General features: G+C 35.0%; 2 pseudogenes; both read right to left on the reverse strand.

The window, feature by feature from the left end:
• Positions 1-4,930: 4,930 nt before the first annotated feature.
• Positions 4,931-9,362, reverse strand: LOC147487848 (uncharacterized; annotated as a pseudogene).
• A 144-nt stretch (positions 9,363-9,506) lies between these two features.
• On the reverse strand, positions 9,507-17,925 carry LOC147487849 (zinc finger CCCH domain-containing protein 4-like; annotated as a pseudogene).
• Between the last annotated feature and the right edge of the window lie 2,434 nt (positions 17,926-20,359).

Genomic DNA, 20,359 nt, shown 5'->3' on the forward strand with positions numbered 1-20,359 from the left:
TCCCATTTTTAATTAGAAGTGTTAGGTTTTTTCTTTTGGGCTCATCTAGGGTGTGCAGGGTGCACCTAAATTTAGTATGTGCAGGATTTTCAATCACACATTTTGAAGGGAAAAATCGGAATAACCGGGTGAAAAAGTTTCAAAAGACTTAGGACTGCTTGATAACCGATTTTTCCCGCTGGCAAAACAAGTCGTGATTATCCCACTTCAACACTAATCTGGCAAATCAATCAGTACTTCTATATTTGATCTTTTTCTCCAACAACACAAGTGAGCAATTCAACCTAATATTTTTTCAGTTTAATTAAAAAAAAGGGGGGCTTTAAAAAAAATTGATTTCAATAGGTTAACTTGGATTTTGTATTTGAAACTAGATTTTGGGATTTCGTTCGTCTCTTTATTCGTTCTAATCAAGGTGAGTTATCATTGATTGTTTGATTTTGACTTTATGATTATTAATGGTAGGATGAATCCTGTATTTGTTTAATTTTGTTGAAGAATGAGGTGTTTTGGGTCTAGGCTATTTAATTGTGTATTGCATTTGTGGAATATGTTGGATGTTAAAGAAGAGAGAATTCTTTGTTATAGAATGTTTGGTACTTGGTGATAATACTTTTGAGTTCTGGGAACAAATACATTACTTTATATAGGTTTTAATTTCATATATGTTCACTTCTGCTAGTGACATGCTCATATTTTCATGATTAAGCGTTGGATGTTGTGTCCTGAGTTGCAAATCGCAATGTTTTTTAGGGAGTGGTCTTAATTGGCCACACTGTAAGGGCTTTCATCGCTCACCTACTTGTTCTAATTTCCCTTTACAAATCATATTCCAAATTCTTATGCTAATGTTTGCGTGTGTACTACTATTTCCAGTAGTAAGTATCTAGTGTTAGTGCACAAGTTCTTTGTCTTATATAGGGATGGTGACGATTCTATACCCCAGGGTTGAAAAATGTAAACAATCCTTGTCATATCTAATAGTTGAGCAGTTTATGATTTATTTGTGTTTCCACTTATCTAGGATGTAGACTTGGAAAGGCTTCTTGTGTCTAATGATTGTTTGAATCTCTGTGTTGTGTGAATCATGTTTAGTTTTTAATTTTTTTGTTGATCTCTTTACTAATTTGTCTTGTTTGCTATGTAGAGCTTTCGTCTTGCTGTAGGTGATTTTCTCTATGTAGTTTTAGGAATTAATTCTAGGATGCATGTTCTTTGTTTAACTCCATTCTTTCTCTACTCATCCTGTTCTTTGTTCCTCAAAGATTAATAGAGCTTCAAATCTTGCCATTTAAGTGAAATTAGTGTGTTGAAGAGTAGAGATACAATGATGCTCTAGTAGCTTGCTTGACCTTCATTTTGGTGCAATGGGTATGTTGATTTTGTTGTTTTAAGGTTTGGGTTTCGAAGATCAAGTGTTTTCATGCAATGGGATTTGCTCAGATATGTTCTTTGTAAAGTTCTTGGTGGTTTCTTAATGTTTTGGTGATTTGGATGTCTTTCTTTACCTTCTTTGGTAATGTGGGTATGTTACATTTCGCGTGTGTGTGTGTGTGTGTGTGTGTGTGTGTGTGTGTGTGTGTGTGTGTGTGTGTGTGTGTAGGTGTGTGTGTGTGTGTGTTGTGCAAGTGTGTGGGTGTTGTTGCTATTGGCAAGTGCTGCTCTGCTGTGGTATGCTACCGACAAGCGCCGCATCGCTATTGTTGCGGGTGCTTTGTCGATAAGTGGTGTTGCCGCTGGCGGCAAGTGGTGCACTCGCTTGCAGGCCGCTAGGTCTTTGGTAAGTGGTGCAAGTCTGTGTGAGTTTCTTTCGAATTTTGTTGTTGTTGTTGTCAAACAAGAACTGGGGTATTCATTGTTTCCTATAGTAATTTGTTAATGCATATATGAGATACAATGGATCCATAAGCTCAAAATGGCAGAGCGCTTAAATAATTGAGAAGTTGATGGTTCGAATCGATCAGGATCCAATTCCATTTTATTTAGCACTTTTTGGCACCCTAACACAAAATTGACTATGTATTGTTGTGTTATTTGGGGTGCCAAGCTTAGAATAAATTTGAAATGCTTGTTTTAGAGACCATTTCCTTTTGAGCATTGATTGTCTTGCCAAGTGAAGTTATTTATGCTTGAATGTTGTTATACATGCATGGTATGGTATGAATGTTTAAATTAAATTAAATTATTATGTGCTTTGGTGATGTGGTGTGTGGTGTAGGTGCTAGGATGTGTGAGGTGTGTTGATGTGGTGTGTGGTGCAAAGGTATTTGTGCTGGTGGTATATGTGTGGTGTAGTGTATTGGTGGTATATGTGTGGTGTACTATGTTGGTGGTGTAGGTGTGTGTTGGTGGTGTAAGCGTGGTGTGTGTAGGTGTTGTAGGAGGTATCTTGTTGATCCACTAGGTGGTAGTGTGCTGGTGGTGTAAGGGTTTTAATTAGCATGTTTGGCACGTTACTAGTTGTTCTCCAAGAATTGCTAGCTAGGCTAAACGTACACTTGCATCTTATTCATGATGGTTTTAGTTTGACATAACATGTAAAACAGCAGTAGTATACCACCTCTTTTGCTCCTTTGCCAATACAGGATTCTATGCAACCCCCTAAATTGCCATGCAATGCAACCTTCTCACATGTGTACTAATTATTCTTGTTCATGTAATTTAAAGAGATATGCATTAGTTGATATATGTGAGTTATTTTTTAAGAGCACGTACAGGGTGCGCAGGGTGCACCCAAATTTCATATGCGCAGGATTATCAACCACTCATACTAAAGGTCAAAACTGGAATAACTTGGTGAAGAAGTTTCTTATTGTTCATTCTCCCAAAACTAGAAACCAGAACTAGAAAGGAGAAAGAACACAATTGAAACCAAGTTGGAGGAAGATGATGGATGTAATCGAACTAATCAAGGCAAATTCTTTAGGAGAAGCTCTTAACGGGAAGCTATATCCAACGACTTATCCAAAAGCAGGAATCAAATTTTTGAAAAATTCTGTAGGGAAGGAGTTTGAGCAAAATTCAAACTCTCTATCCAGCTATTAGAACTCGCCACGTAGTCTAAAACAACTTTCTCCTTCTAAGCTTTTTAGATTATTACCCAAACGAGGTCTAAACCTGGTGGAGAAGCAAATGTCAATAAACTTGGGATTGATTCTGATTACATTGCTCTTTCTCCTGACGAACAAAGTTTAATCCTTCTTTTTTTGTGTGTTTTATTTGTGAGATGGGGATTATTATTTTCCCCATCGATTCGCTTTTCATAATAAGCTTTTTTTTTTTCAATTTCGAATTCATAAAATCAGATAAATGATAAAATGAATAAATAATCAAAAAATAAGAATGGGGTATAAAAAAATTTTAAGTTCTAGGCATGTGTTTAGAACGGAATTGTCTAGTTACAACTCGTCAATTCAATTCCAGAAGAGCTTAACCCTTACGAAAGGACATTGCATTGTTAAAACAAAAACCGCCCCCCCCCACTACAATTAAGGTAAGGATTACTGAACGTTCAAATAGGAATTTGAGTGATATTTATTAATGTTCCTCAAGATATTGCATTGAATCTCCTCCCTCAATATCGACGATTGAAGGTGGATGGGCTATTATGATTTCGAGCAAGCCGCTATGGTGAAATCGGTAGACACGCTGCTCTTAGGAAGCAGTGCTAGAGCATCTCGGTTCGAGTCCGAAAGTGGCGGCATCTAAAAAAAAAAAAAAAGTAAAAAGAAATACTAGAATAACTCTTATAATGTATAGAATAAAATTTCGGGTTTATATTCCATTGTTGGAGGACATCCTTTTTTTAGGATTTTTTATGATACTTTTACTTTAGAACATATATTAACTCACATTTCTTTGTCGATTGTTTCAATTCTAATTACCATTTATTTGATGAACTTATTAGTCTACTAAAATCATAGGCTGTATATGATTCGGCCGGAAAAAGGAATGGTAGCTACTTTTTATGTATAACAGGATTATTAGTTATTCGTTGGATTTATTCAGGACATTTACCCTTAAGTAATTTATATGAATCATTAATGTTCCTTTCATGGAGTTTCTCCATTATTCATATGGTTCCCTATTTTAGAAACCACAAAAATAATTTAAATGCCATAACTGCGCCAAGTGCTATTTTTACCCAAGGATTTGCTACTTGGTCTTTTAAGTAAAATGCATCAATCCACAATATTAGTACCTGCTCTACAATCACATTGGTGGTTAATGATGCACGTAAGTATGATGGTATTAAGCTATGCAGCTCTTACGTGTGGATCATTATTATTATCGGTGGCTCTTCTAGTTATTACATTTCAAAAAATATAGAAATCTTTGGTAAATATAAAACAATCATTTAACTACGGGCCTTTTACTTTGGCTTAACTGCAATACGTGAATGAAATAAGCAATGTTTTCTGAAACAATTGTTTTATCTCGTTTAGAAACTATCACAAGTACCAATTAATTCAACAATTGGATTGTTGGAGTTCTCGTGTCATTAGTCTCGGTTTATATTTTTAACCATAGGTATTCTTTCGGGAGCAGTATGGGCTAATGAGGCATGGGGATCCTATTGGAATTGGGACCCAAAGGAAACTTGGGCATTTATTACTTGGACCATATTAAGCAATTTATTTACATACTAGAACAACTGAAAATTTGCAAGGCTCCAATTCTGCAATTGTGTCCTCTATGGGATTTTTTATAATTTGGATATGCTATTTTGGAGTAAATCTATTAGGAATAGGGCTACATAGTTATGGTTCATTCGCATTAACATCTAATTGAATAAAAGACCTTACGAATACATTAAATATTACATTTTTACATAGTAATAGCATATCTAACAAAAGTTTGTATGAGTTTTTGAGAACCATTTGAACCACTACTTGATTCAAATGGTTCTCAAAACTACAAAAGTATCGAATTACAATTCATTAATCATTTTTTTTTTTCAATTTTAAGAAGTAAAGAAGGAAAAAGAATACTTATTAAGTTTAGGTTTCATTGTACAACGAGCTAAAAAAAATTATATATTTTTATCTTTTTATATGTCTTAGTGATGAAAACTATCTATAAAAGTAATTAGATATAATAGCCTCTACCTTGTCAATTGATAGTGATAGAACGAAATCCGGATAAATGCCAAGACCTATTACGGGTATAAAGATACAGATTGAAACAAAAGCAGTTCGTGGTCCGAATCCAAAAATTTAAATTTGAATCATAAAATTGCTTGTATCCATAGAACATCCGGACGTAACATAGATAATGAATAAATAGGAGTTAATATCATTCCAATTGCCGTTACAAAAGTAATTAGTATTTTTGGCATTAAAAGAAATTTTTGGCTCGTAATGAGTCCAAAAAAAACTACCAATTCTGCAACAAAGCCACTCATTCCAGCAATGCAAGAGAAGCCATCGAGAAGCTGCTGAACATTGTAAATATTTTTTGGAATTGGGATAGCTATTCCTCCCATTTCTTCGAGATAAACAAGACATATTCTATCGTAACTCGTTCCGCCGCCAAAAAAAGTGCAAAGACCAATAAATCCATGAGAGATCATTTGTAAAATGGCTCCGTTGAGTCCTCAGATCAGTTATGGAACCAATTCCTATAATTATGAAACCCATATGAGATCTGGAGGAATAGGCAATTCTCTTTTTTAAATTCTTGTGACCGGGAGATGTTGAAGCTGCATAGATTATTTGAATTAGCCTACTATCATCAACCGGGGAGAAAATATAGAATGAGCATGGGGTAATAATTCCATATTGATCGAACCAATCCATATGCTCCCATTTTTAATAAGATTCCGCTAAAAGCATACATGTACTGTAATGTGCTTCTCCATGGGTATCGGTAACCATGTATGCAGGGGTATAATCGGTAATTTTACAGCATAAGCAATAAGAAATCCAAAATATAATATTATTTCTAATGCCGCAGGATACGATTGATTGGCTGATGTTTCAAAATTTAATGTTGGCTCGTTGGAACCATATAAACCCATACCTAGAACTCCCATTAAGAAAAAAATAGAACCTGATTGTGTGTACAAAATAAATTTTGTAGCAGAGTACAAACGTTTCTTCCCTCCCCACATGGATAGAAGTAGGTAGACAGGAATTAATTCTAACTCCCACATGATAAAAAGTAAAATATCCCGAGAAGAAAATGATCCTATTTGACCGCTGTACATTGCTAACATTAGGAAATAGAACAATTTTGAATCTCGAGTAACTGGCCAAGCCGCTAAAGTGGCTAAAGTAGTGATGAATCCCGTGAGTAAAATAGATCCTATGGAAAGCCCATCGATTCCTAGTCTCCAGTGAAAATAAAAATAATTTATCCATTTATAATCCTGACCATATGGGAATCAATAGGTAATAAACTAGAAACCCCGTCCCCGTTCTAGTATATATATATATATATATATATATATATTTTTTTTTTTTTCATTTTATGTTTTGGCTTTTTTGAATTTATGACCGATCACTCTATTTGAGTAATTCATGTTTTTTATTGAATGCATTTTAAGTAAAAGTGCTTTGTAAGAACTTTCGATCTGTATGAACTACTTTATAAACTTTATAATATCCATTTTTTTAGATGCTATTTTTAAGTATTTTAATCACTCTTTTAAAATTAATTACAGTAAAATGTAGAAGTGTCCCCTGTGTGTCCATGGAGTGTCAGAAATTCTATAAATTAATTAATAAATCCGACACTCCAAATCGAGGATCCGACACGTGTCGGAGGCGTATCGAGGAGTGTTGGTGTCGGATACGTGTCCGACACGGATACGTTGCCCTTAGAGGAGTGTCCGTGCTTCATAGGTTTTAATCACTTTCACAAATGTGAATCAACAAATCGTTTAGGGTTTAGGGTTAACAAATTTAGTACCGAAGTCTCATGGAAATTGTTTGTTCTATCTAGCTATCTTAATTTCAAATTTTACTAAAAATTTCATAATTAAAATTCAAGGCCCAAAATTCAAAATGTCTACAAATGTCTGAACGACTTGTGTGGATCGTGCATTGTATTCCCAAGCAATTTGCACAAATCGTTAAGGCCATATGTGTATGATAAAATTTATTCGAACGGTATGTTTGGGTCGTTTATGTGTACATCTCCATGATCTGGTGAGGTCGTTCAGTTCTATATTCGAGCGGTCTGAATAGGTCATTATAGATACCTCGTGGTCTGAAGAGATTGATTAGCCTTAAAAGCTCTGTGAACGATCTGGTGAGATCGTTGGGGATGCTTTTGGGCGACTTGGCTGGGTCATCTAGACCAAAATCCAAGCAAATTTTTTATAATTTTGTTCTTCTTTTCATATCCAAACTAAATTCATATTCATATTCAAACGCACATAACCAAATTCCAAAATCAAATTCATATACATTCGTAAACTTCAAATTCCAAATTCCAAACTTCAAATTAAAATTCCAAATTCATAAACTTCAAATTCCAAACTTCAAATTCAAATTCAAATTCAAATTCAAATTCCAAATTCATAAACTTTAAATTCCATACATTCGTATACATCAAATTTCCACCAAAACCAAAACCATGAAATTATACAATAAAGCTTAATCCATATACCAAAGCCTAATCCATATACAAAACCCTAATCGATATCCCAAAAAATCATCTTCATATCCATTAGACACAATCACAACGGTAATGCCCACCAATAAACTTGCACTGGGTCAAGTTTTCTGCATTGCGGAATTCAGTCCTTGATTCCTCGGGAATCGCAGGCCCACCCAATTGCAAACCTCTCTCTATCATGAGAGTAGTTTCATCGAGGACGTTGCTCTGTCAAAAAAAGATTGCAAAAGCAATTTAGTATGAGGTGCCATTTAGTATTTACAGTTTCAAGAGCGGAACTACAATTATGAAATGACAAAACTCACCAGCTGAGTACTGGAACTAGGAAGTGTATGTAGGGAGAAATGTATAGGAAGCTCGGGATTTATCATTCGAATGTGAGTATTCTTTTCATACCATTCCATGTAGCCCCACTGACACTCCCATGGATAAGTAGCCGGAGGTCCTCGATTTTGGTGTTGGATCATGTGATTCTCCCATGTGGTCCAATATACCGAAGCAAGATTCCATTTCACCTTGTATCTGCGTCCGCAAGTAGTTCTCGTCACTTCAATTGGGTGTTGAGGATTGGCGGGTATAAACTGGACGTGACCCAACTGACGCACCACCCTACAAACAGAGTAAAGCTCCACGACACCAAGAAAGCATATAAATCTCCCAAAATATGCAATCTCATCCACCAAGCATGTGGCTCTGACATTGTTGTAGGGCCACCATTCAACCTGTCATATGAGAAAATCAACCATTAATGACATACTCAAACGATCAATTAATCAATAAAATATTAAACAAATTCATATACTTACCATTTGACAATTTGTATCATCAAGAAACTTTCGATAACACTATAATGCATGTTTTGTGTTAGCATAGTGCAGAGCGGTAACTGAGAGTGCCTACGACATCGAGGCTGTGCCAACTCATACTCCAGGTTTGGGATTGGCCTGAAGTGCAGGAAGTACTCGTAGATCCACGCCTAGATTTATATACACACACAATTAAAATACTAATAAATAGATAAAGGGTTAACATTGAAAATATAAACAAAAATACTAAAGATTTACCTGTAGGAGAGTGAAATAGCCTATAATGCCTTTCACTTTGGCACCTATGGGAGCCCCAAGACCGCAGTACAAATATGTAAGTATTGCTGCACCCCACGCATAGTCTTTGATCTCGCTAAACTTCAACAGCAACCTTAAATAACAAATAGGCACTACAGTCCCAGACTTGTCGGGGAAGAGAGTACATCCAAAGAAGAATAACAAATAACCTCTGACAGCACGTTGGGCCTTCTTCAAAGTCGATGCCTTCTTCACAGGTTTCCCTTTTGCTATAATATCACTGCCATGCACCTTCCCGGCCATGTGATGCCTCAGAAATTCTAACCTTACTTTTGATATGAAGTGGCTGGCTTGCAACTCTGCCTTAATCGCTCCCATAGATATATCAAGAGCATGGTTCAGCAGTTTCTCAGTCTGTTCCAACTTCAAATTAATGTCGCCTTTCACGACTTTTCCTCTTATTGAGACTCCTAGGATTTGAGAGACATCATCCAAAGTGATAGTCATCTCCTCGAATGACATATGAAATGTGTTGGTCTCCGGTTGCCACCTTTCTACAAACGGATAGACCAACACAGAATCCTGGTGCTCGTATACTCCCATCACGAGATCATACAAGCCCGTCCTTCTAAGCTCGTTTTCAAATCTAGGAGACTTTTTAAATTCTGACTTCATATTCCATTGATTTAACTTGCTTAGATGCTGACCACACTTCAAAGCTCCGCGCTCTTTCTAAGACAACAAAGAGTCAATGATGAGAAGGTTTGGTAAAAAAACAAATTAAAGTACTAAGTGCATACTATATGATATTAATATTATCTACCCCTCCCAAACATCGCGAGCCTCGTGCACTGTATAGTCATACAAAAGTTGCTCATAATCACGTCCACGCTCTCTATAAGGCCCACCACCATATACGCCTACTTGGTACTCCTTGTCTTTCTTCGATTTTCTGACAATATTTTGAATTGGACGTACTTGCACCGATGTTTGCACTGTTTCCTCCACCGCTTCCTTTGTATCATCATCCTCTTCCGAATCGTCATCCTCCTCACCCTCGTCACCCGATTGTTCCCTATCTTTGACATCATCGTCGTTACCCTCTTATTCACCATCCTCCTCTTCCCCTTCCTCATCACCATCACCATCACCATCACCATCACCATCACCATCTTCCCCTTCACTATCACCACCATATACATTCTCCGTCATATTTACATCTACATCCACATCGTTATCTAAATTTATATCCTTATCTAAATATACATATAAATCTACATCCTCATCTACAATAGGAGCCCTTTTTTCTTTCCCCGGCCGGCCCTTTATTCTTTTATTTTTTTCTACTACCTCTAAATCACCTACACCTATATTAATCAGATCAGGATCATCCACTTTTTGCTCCCCTTTATGAATGGATGCCAAGGTTCCCTTTCTCTTTTTTTCTCAAGAGGGTTACCCAAACTACTACTCTCGCCACTAATTAATTTCTTAGCTCCTGTGAAGATGCTTTTTGCTACATTCTTCACATTCTGTGATCGAGGACCCATTATTGCTACAAAAAATAGTAATAAATAACAAGTATTAGTAATCAAAAGTTTCAATCTAATAATATGAAAACAAGCTTTATCGACAAAACAAAATGACATTGAGCAATGACTATTGAAACACAATATCGAGCAACGAAACACAATCTATAATGTCAAATTAGTATAGCAAATTACAAGCAACAATGCAGCACAAAGATGACAACACTTCACCTACACTCTATACTAACTTAATATAATTTACGTACATTTCATACAAACTTTACAATATTCTTCATTCAACCAACAATCCAATACAGAGAACTCAAACAAAACTTGAAAAACAAAACTGCTACTAATACATAAAACAAACTCAATCCTTTATTGCAGTTTTAATATACCAAAAAATCATATCATCTCAACTATTTACTATATACAAACCCAAATTTCTATCCATTATAAATACAGACTATGGAAACAATTTCCACATTTACATTATCTAACATCTTTTGTCTATAATTTACACACATTGCACATTGAAAGAAAAATACTCACTTACTGAAGCGTCGACCAGAAGGAGAGAAATGCTACTCGAGAGCTCGAGTGAAATGGCTTCAACCAGACTTACTTCCAATTTGTTCTATTTTAGAGCAAAATAAGTTAACTCTTAAGTTACCTCATTATTGTACTCCTATTTTGACCGGACAAGAAAATTGGTTTGCTGAAGCATGAAAATGGTTTGGACAAGAGCATTTGTTTAAGCAAGAAAGAAAAAGAAAATGGTTTGGACAACAGAAATTGGTTTGGAGAGATTTGAAAGAATAACGGTTTGATGGAGAAGAGATGGGTTTGATTTGGCGTTTGAATTTAGTTTAGTTTAGTTTTGGGCCTAACGTTGAGTTTATGTTGCATATCGCACACACAGGGTGTTAAAATAGAGTTTGGGCCTAAAGCCCACAATTCGAATGTTAAACCCATTCCCAATTTGTTCTTTTGTTCTTTTCTTTCTTCTTTCTCTAGGCTTCTCTATCAACTTCTGACAAATTTAAATGGCTTTAATAGCAAAACCAAACTTCCAACAACCTAAAATTATAGAACCTGCAAATCCACTACAGAAAAAAAAAAAAAACAAAAAACAAAAAACAAAAAACAACTGAGAGTAAAAAACCATCAACTACGAAATCAACACTTACAAAACCAATGGATAGAGAGAAGAGAAAAAACGAGGAAAATGTTAATTTTCAGTCAATGGGGAGAGGGAGAAAAAAGCAATGCCCGGTAGAGAAGGTCATTATGGATTTTTAAGCTGGGGCATTTGAGTTTTTTGAGTATTTACAAATTTTGATGGAGATTTTTGAGTATTTATGAACGAATTTTGATGAATGCCCACCTCTTGCTCTTAAAATTTATGGATTTTCCATGTAGTATGTAATTTCATTTTTATTTCTCACGGTTTACTTAGAAGTTGGATTATTTAGAGGAATGTCCATATTGAGTAGTTTGATGTGTGCTTTGGTTACTGTGGAAGTCGAAATCAACATTTCATAAATCAAAACACAACACGCCCCAAATCTCAAACAATTTTATACCTAAGATGCATGACTTTTCTGGAAAAAATTTCGACAGAGTCTCCTCAGTATTTTCAACATTTCATAAATATAAAACCTATCATAACCTACAAATTAAAACAAGGTATACTTCTCATTCATTTAATTCAACATTTAATTCAGATCTCCTCAATGCAAGATTTAGTGGAAGGAAAAGCTCTAAGTCATTTAACATACTAGTCCAATTAACAAAACCTAGTACTAAATTGTGTAATTGGGTGCCACATGAACCAACAAGAGCTCCACTTAACACAAAAGTATCCTTGAACATAAAGGCTAACAATATGAAATTCAGTAGTGGCAACTAGGTAGACTAACAAATCACTCTAAGTACGAACTAACAAATTCTAGAATCAGTTGCACATTATAAAGATGAAAGCAACACCAAATCATAAACAAAATCCAAACAAAGCCCCAAGGTCCTACTTGTAAATATAAGTATTAAACAATTCAGGCACTAGTTATAAATGCAAATAAAGAAATCCGGAGAAGAGAACATGAATGAGTGTTCAAGGGAGAAATGTTATATTCCATAGAAATCAACTCCTCATATTATGTTTACACCACCATCCCCTACCAAAAGCGAATGATCCGCTTGCACATATTTCTTTTGTAATACGGTGTTGTCCTTTGAAGTTTCAATATAGTGTCATTTGGGTGCGCTTTACTGAATGAGGATACGATGTTGTCCTTTGAAGTTTCAATATAGTGTCAATACCGATTGAGGCAAACTTGGCACACATTTTTAAGCTTACAACACATCTAATAAATCTCCATTTTTTTGTACCTTGCATCGTGACCTGGTCTCCACCTGAACACTGTGAATGGTCGTGTACAGATTTTGCATTCCTTATAAAAATTTGCCTTTGTCTGCATGAGGTAGACGTGGACATCAACCAAGTTTTCTATGCATAAATTACCAAGAACAGTTTTGAAATTGTGAATATGAAAACCCTATAACAAGAATCCAATGAATTCACATCATTCAAAAAAGTTGCAGGCCTATATAATGCTACCAATCAATCAATAAACACATGGTTGGCTCACATGAAATTTGAAGTAGCAAAAATGGTAGTAAACGTAGGAAAAATAAACCAATGAACTTGAAAATTGATTACGCATTAAGGATGCGTTAAGTGGCTGTCTTCTTCTCCCTTTTTCTCTCAAGCACTGTTAAGCTGTAGGCTCTCTTTTGTGTCTTTCTCGTTTTCTTGTATGTCTTTTTTTTTTTTTTTTTTTTTTTTTTTTTTTTTTTTTTTTTTTTTTTTTCTTTTGAAACCCCCAAAAATAGCAAAAGAGGGTTCAGTTGTAACCAAACAGTCTCCATGACATTCAAGCATAAAATTCCTCAAGCAATAAAGAGAATCCGAAAGCAATATGTATAAATCTCATTATATTTACAAATAAGGAAACCAATGGCTTAGATCATCTAAAAAAAATAGGTACAACAAGTTCCAAATACTCCCACATTAATATATAGAGTTTCATCCCTAGTGATGCACAGTGAATCAATAAGTCAAAATTGCTCAAAAACTATCTTAAGATTCATTTCAGTTCCAAACAAAACCACCATCTAAAAGTATGCTACAAACACTATATAAAACACCCAAGAAAAGTTTAAGAAACTCTTTGTTCATTACTAGACATATTTCCCAAAACTAGTTCATGCACATAGAAGGATAACACGGTAGATTTTCTAGCCAACTTGTTAATGCGATAGTTTTTCCTACATTTATCCAAATTAGACGTGACTTGATTATTTAGAAACTAGGATATGTAAACTTATTTTTTCGTGTAGAACTCGAAGTCTCAATGTCAACCTAACTAGCAGTAAAAATAGCTCAAACTTAATAAAAACCCTAATTTTCAGCAAACTAGTATTTTGACACTACAAAAATGATTACCTTGAAATAAGATTAATTGGAAGTAAAACAGGTAACCAACAAACACAAATACCCATACTAACGATCCTTGATATTTGCTGAGATAACTCCCCAATAATGGGCATTTCATGCCGATAAGGGCATTCAACACCTCTTGTGCATTCCCCTCGAACATATAAACTACACACATGTGCTATATTTCTTTTGTAATATGGTGTTGTTCTTTGAAGTTTCAATATAGTGTCATTTGGGCACGCTTTATCGTATGAGGATTCGTAGTCAATGCCAACTCTAGCCTGTAAAATAATCATTTGAATTAATAAGCTCCAAAGGAAAAGGAAAACCTGTGGAGTGAACCATTTATAATGACACTGTCATATTTTTATTAATAATACTAGTCATTAAACAATATGTAAAACGAATGAGTCAACAGATAATGCCTAGCTCATTTAAGAGAAAAACCAAATTGAAACACCACAACAAGAGTAAACATAGTTTGACTAACTAAGCATTGATATTGGCATACCGCTTAAGGATCTAAAACTAAGGACATGAAGTTGATGTGAGACTAACTTGAAACTCTTTTTAAGAAAATAAATAAATAAAATGCCAGCTTTCAAAGGTAAGGAGTTCAAAATCCAAAACCTAAATTTTGTGGTGAGTGGCTGTTAACAAAGAACCATAGTAGCTAGTTGTAGTTCCATTTTAAGAACTCATGAAAGTAAATACCATAATTTCCAATTCAGTAATGGCCTCGTCCTACCAAGAACCAAACCTCCAATTACATTTGTTCAGTAATATGGAAAATTGAGACCTTAAGGCATATATATAAGTGCATGCGTTAATTGAAACGTCCCATTCATTAGTCAATTAAGAATTTGATACCAATGAGTAGTAATAAGGATACCCTTTGAGCTAATATCCTTGTATCCAAACCAGCTAGACTAGACTCCCTAGCAAACACACATGTTATTGCGAGTATAAATCTGCTTCTCATCCTACTATGTATCGCTTCAGCTAATACCCACATTACCCAGATACACCACGATATGACTCCAGCATGGCATTGAGATAACATTTCAGACAAGAACGCCAAGCCAACTTTAATGTATCCAGGTAACAGAGACTACAAACAAAATTTAGAAGACTAAAAGTCTAAATGCTATAAGAGAAAGGATGAAAAGCAGTATCCACATACCCTGCGATCATGTTCCTCTGCAAAGTACTCCCTGTTTACATCACTCTTCGGAATGGAATCATTGGAATTGATAGCAAGTGCAGTGTCGCGAACCTGTATTGGTAATCCATATTGCAGATCCAAGAGGCAAACTTGGCACACATTTTTAAGCTTACAGCACGTCTAATAACAACTCTCTGTTTTTTTTGTACCTTGCATTGTGACCTGGTCTAACATTTGACTGTTTAAGATTTTTCACTTATTACATTTGTCACGATGTTAAACCATTTCTAATGTGATGTATCACTGTGACATATATTTATCTATATCTATGGAACAAGCTTTTACCCAAACTTAACCTACAACGTAAGGAAATAATTGAAAAGTTAGACATGATAGAGTTAGCTACCTCCGGTGGATGTTCAGTTATAATAATTTATCCTTTCAAATTGATTTTTTTTTTCTATTTGAGAAGAAAAATTATTATAACTAAATATGCACCGAATAGCCAACTCTAGGCAAATTGGCATATTTCACCCTCGAACTTGTCAAGTTTTACCACTTACCCCCCTAAAGTTCAGTTTAGGCAATTTTAACCCTGTACTTGTAAAACGTATCCACCTTCATATTTCCGGTACATTTCTGGCACCTGAAGAGTGACGTGGAGTGACGTGGAATTTCTAATTTTGCCACGTGTCAAATTCTAATTTTGTCACATCAAAAAATATAATTCCACATCACTTTTCAGGTGCCGGAAATGAACTGGAAAAATGGAGCTGGATACGTTTTACAAGTCCAGGGTTAAAATTGCCTGAAGTGAAGTTCAGGGGGGTAAGTGGTAAAACTTGACAAGTTCGAGGGTGAAAACTGCCTTTTTGCCCCAACTCTATCATAACTTCCTTTTCAAATATTTTCATACATTGATTTGGTTGTCGATGGGTTATTGGCTTGGGACTGCACTAACAATGAAATATTGACCACCACTGTTTAAGATTTTTCACTTATTATATTTGTCACGATGCTAAATCATTTCTAATGTGATGTATCACTGTGACAGATATTTATCTATATCTATGGAACAAGCTTTTACCCAAACTTCCAGATGCCATAATTAATTCCACGAGCCTTAGAATATAATGAGGCCAATTGGAATAGAAAGTAGACTTCCAAATCTTACTCTTTCATGTTTTGATAAAAATCTAGTTCAAGCTCTAACTAAACAAAATTGAGCTTGAAATCAGACTAGCGCTAAGCTTTCTTAAAATTCTAGCAAGTCTACAATAGTGAAACTACGACTCGAAAATTAATATAGAGTAACTAGTCACCTAGTACTTTTTCTACCAACTAATATGAATAACTAAAACACGTAATCCATGAGTCGACCTATAGGTTGTCCCATAACCATAACTAGAAACACTCAAAGAATACTAGTAACTTGTACTATAGATATTGATTTGCATTACATTCTTTAATACAACTATATTTGGTAGTCTCTATTACTAGATTATTATCAAACAGGTCAAGGTAGTCTCTATCACTAGATTAGTCATATGTTAAAGAATATTTGGTGTCTATGAGAAATGATTGAAACGGCAAACAAATCAACTATATATCATTAGTTTAGCCTTAGTTTAATGTATCAAAATAAATAGATGTCATAGCTACCATATGCTCCAAGAAGTGATGATATAAAAAAATTTGTATAGCTTACACTATTCGTTTAACATTCAATTTCAGCACACAAAAATCCAAGATTCCTAAGAACCGAACTCTACCTAATACTTCTCAAAACTCCATTTCATAAATCTATATATCAATGAACCTGAACTCCTGAAGGTCAAATAATCTAAAATATAATTGGAACTACAAGAATCCTTTTAACCTTAAATTCTATGGTTCGATGAGAACGTAAGAATACAAGAAACATGATAATAACAAAGTCAGATTACTCACCTAAAATAGAAAATTCCCATCTCCTACAATAGATATAGAGCCCCCGAGCTTTGGTTCAATTCCGTCGAAAAGAATTTCGAACTGCCCTGTTTTCTGATTTCTTCTCTTTTTCTTTTTAGTCTTAGCTTTCTTCAACAATACTTTTAAGGGAGCCTACTTTTAAATCAACTTCACAGAAATCCAAAGCACAATTATCTTAAACTATCAAACCAAACATAAACCAAGACTTGGAAGTACGTATAATTTATGAGATGTATTTAAAGTAGTTTTTAGAAAAATTTCAAATATTATTCAATTTAAAACCATTTATGGGTATGGTTTTTACAAAACACGAAAGTTGTAGATACGTGTGTATACTGTAAACAGGCATTAGATTATGGGATTAAGCATCGTTATTTCAAGGTAAAAACGATTACCTTGAAATAAGATTAATTGGAAGTAAAACAGGTAACCAACAAACACACATACCCATAGTAATGATCCTTGATATTTTTATGAGATAACTCCCCAGTAATGGGCATTTCAAGCCGATAAGGGCATTCAACACCTCTTGTGCATTCCCCTCGAACATCAAAACTGCACATATATGGTGTCATTTGGGCGCGCTTTACCGAATGAGGATTCGTAGTCAATGCCAGCTGTAGCCTGCGATCATGTTCCTCTGCAAAGTACTCCCTCAGAATGGAATCATTGGAATTGATAGCAAGTGCAGTGTCTCGAACCTGTACTGGTCATCCATACTCTATATCCAAGAGGCAAACTTGGCACACATTTTTAAGTTTACAACACCTTTGACAAATCTCCATTTTTTTGTACCTTGCATCGCGACCTGGTCTCCACCAGAAAACTGTGAATGGCGGTGTATAGATTTGGCACTCCTTATCAAAATTCGCCTTTGTCTGCATGAGGTAAACATGGAATACAAACAAAGATTAGTAATTTCTAAAAATGAATATGTTAGATATCTAACTCTATATAAGCAAAGAAGGGGTGGGAAATTGGAACACATAATTTTCACTCATTTTTTTACTTTGCAAAGTCAACAGGAGAAATAAGCTTGTTGAATATAGCTATAAGCTTCTCTTGATCCATAGAAAACTTTGTAGAAACCGTTATGGTTTCGCCGAATGATTTACTACGAACTGCGAAACACCCATGCACAGCGGAATAAGGGGTGTCACGGTTTGGTTAGAAATTTACCTTTAGAATCGGCTAAGATAACTCTGAGAATCCAATAGCTATGAAATTAGCAACCACCACTTGATCTTCTGTTGTATTTCTTTCAATAGATTGGACGTTATGTAGGCAACGATTTACCAACCCCCTTCTTTCTCACAAAGCTAGAACTAATTTTGGATCTATCTTTTCTTGCCTCTCTTTTTCAACCAATAAATAGTGAATTTCGGCCAGGAGAGAAGGGTTTGTTTTTATAGGCTACAATAGGGACCATGAGGAAAAATTATGGTTGGCCTCCTGACGGGCTTGGGCTTCCCATGTTCGCCCAGAACACACGACCCAAGTCCGTCAACAAATGCCTTATTCCATTAAAGGCCATTGTTGCACTACCGCCCTAATCCTAAATTACGTGTCAGCGTTTATGGGCTCCATATTATATGTTTGTGGATCTCCCCGTGTTTAAGATATCGAATGTCCGTTGATTAAGTCAAGTTACTGACAACTACATTAATCAACTTCTTATGTCCTTGAGTAGTACCACTCAACCTTATTGTCATATCAGAATAAATCCACCTGCAGGGTTTACATGACAATCTTTTTGAGCTCCTCAATGGGACATCATCAACCCGACTTCCTGCGGGTCACGGATTCCTTCTATAATCAACAGCACACCTTACATACAATGTCATTATCCAATCCATCGAGTTTGTTGATTCACAAATGAATCTCACTCATTGATGATTTAAAGCAATGTATAATGCACATAAGTGCCCGTTATTATATCCGGATTAAGAGGACAAACATCCATAATAATAGAGGTGTTTGTTCTCTTATATAGTCAATATAAAGAGAAACAACCTCACTTGGTCCTGTTCAATACACACAAAGTGTACTAGTATAATCCTATAGTCAAAATAGACTAATACCAGATTATATTACAACCATACCAATGGTTTGTCCAAATCCATTTAGGTTGTGAACGTTTACTTATATTTTATAAGGTATTGATGATATGATGTTCTGTGTGTCACCACACACCATATCATCTACAATATAAAGTATTAGACACATGCATATAACTAATAACATATATAATATGCATAACATTTGCCCATATGATTTTCTTTTAAAATATAAAGAATTAGAGTTAATACAAAAGTAATGCTTTTAGTATATAACCCTATCAAACTTAAGTTTCGCTTCCAACAACAACTCAAAATGAAAAGGATAAAACATAAAGAAAGTCCACATCTCTCCCTCACTACATGTCAATATGCAATTTGTGAACTCCACCTCTCCCTCACTACATGTCGATGTCCACATCTCTCCCTCACTACTAGACTCTTGTCTCTTTCAAGAATTCCATTCCACAGTTTTATAGCATTAACAATTAATGAACTGTATTGAGAGTTTTAACTCTATGAAAACTGAATATACCAATATAGAACTCAAGGTCAAGTCTCTTTTTTCCTACGACATTGTTCTATGTGAAACCAATGAAATACCAAGTGCCAACAAACCAGACATAGGCCAAAAGAGAAATTATTTGATACAAGAAGTTGGATATTTTTGTTAGGTATAGAGCAATTCATCAACGTAATTCTCAAAATAAAAGCTATAGAAAAGTTGATCTGTGAAATCTACAATTCGGAATTATGGAATATGGATAGGTAATACCAATCTTACTCCTGACTCTTTGGCTTCTAAGTTTGCAATTACCAAAACTACTTCTGCTTTTAGCAAGTTCTAAATGAAGCTAAAAATGATGCTTAATCTACAGTTTACATATATGACTGGACATAACTTTACATATATGCAAGTGATTATATGACTAGACATAACTTTAAATGCACTTGGCAGTAATTACATACCAATCACTCATATACATCTATAATCCAACAACCTCCAAACCCTTATCTCCATAGTTATGTGGTAGGAAAACAAGTCTTCCAACTAGGTAGCATAGTTTTGTAAAAAATTCAATTTACATATAATTAAGAGTCAATCAACACCACATGGTTCTCTTGCGACAATAATTTAGGGTTTTTTGGTCCTTGTTTCAATCAACACAAGTTCACTATTTCTAAATTAATTTTAATTTTAATAATTAAAAAAAAAAATCAGCACATTGTTTTCTTCTTTAACAACAAACAATTAAAGAGCTTCTTAACAATTCAACAAGCAACTCTAGCTAGTATTGCTATTACACCTCCATTAAAATAGATTAGGAATTCAAGAAATGATTGTGCTACCTGAGAGAGAAAGAGAGAGCATTTGTTGTTCAGGGCTTTGTTCCTTGTTTCAGTTATTGGGGCTTAGGGTTCTTGCAGAGAAAGAAAAAGAAAGGGTT

This window comes from Coptis chinensis, chromosome 7 (assembly GCF_015680905.1).
Source record: "Coptis chinensis isolate HL-2020 chromosome 7, ASM1568090v1, whole genome shotgun sequence".
NCBI classification, from domain to species: domain Eukaryota; kingdom Viridiplantae; phylum Streptophyta; class Magnoliopsida; order Ranunculales; family Ranunculaceae; genus Coptis; species Coptis chinensis.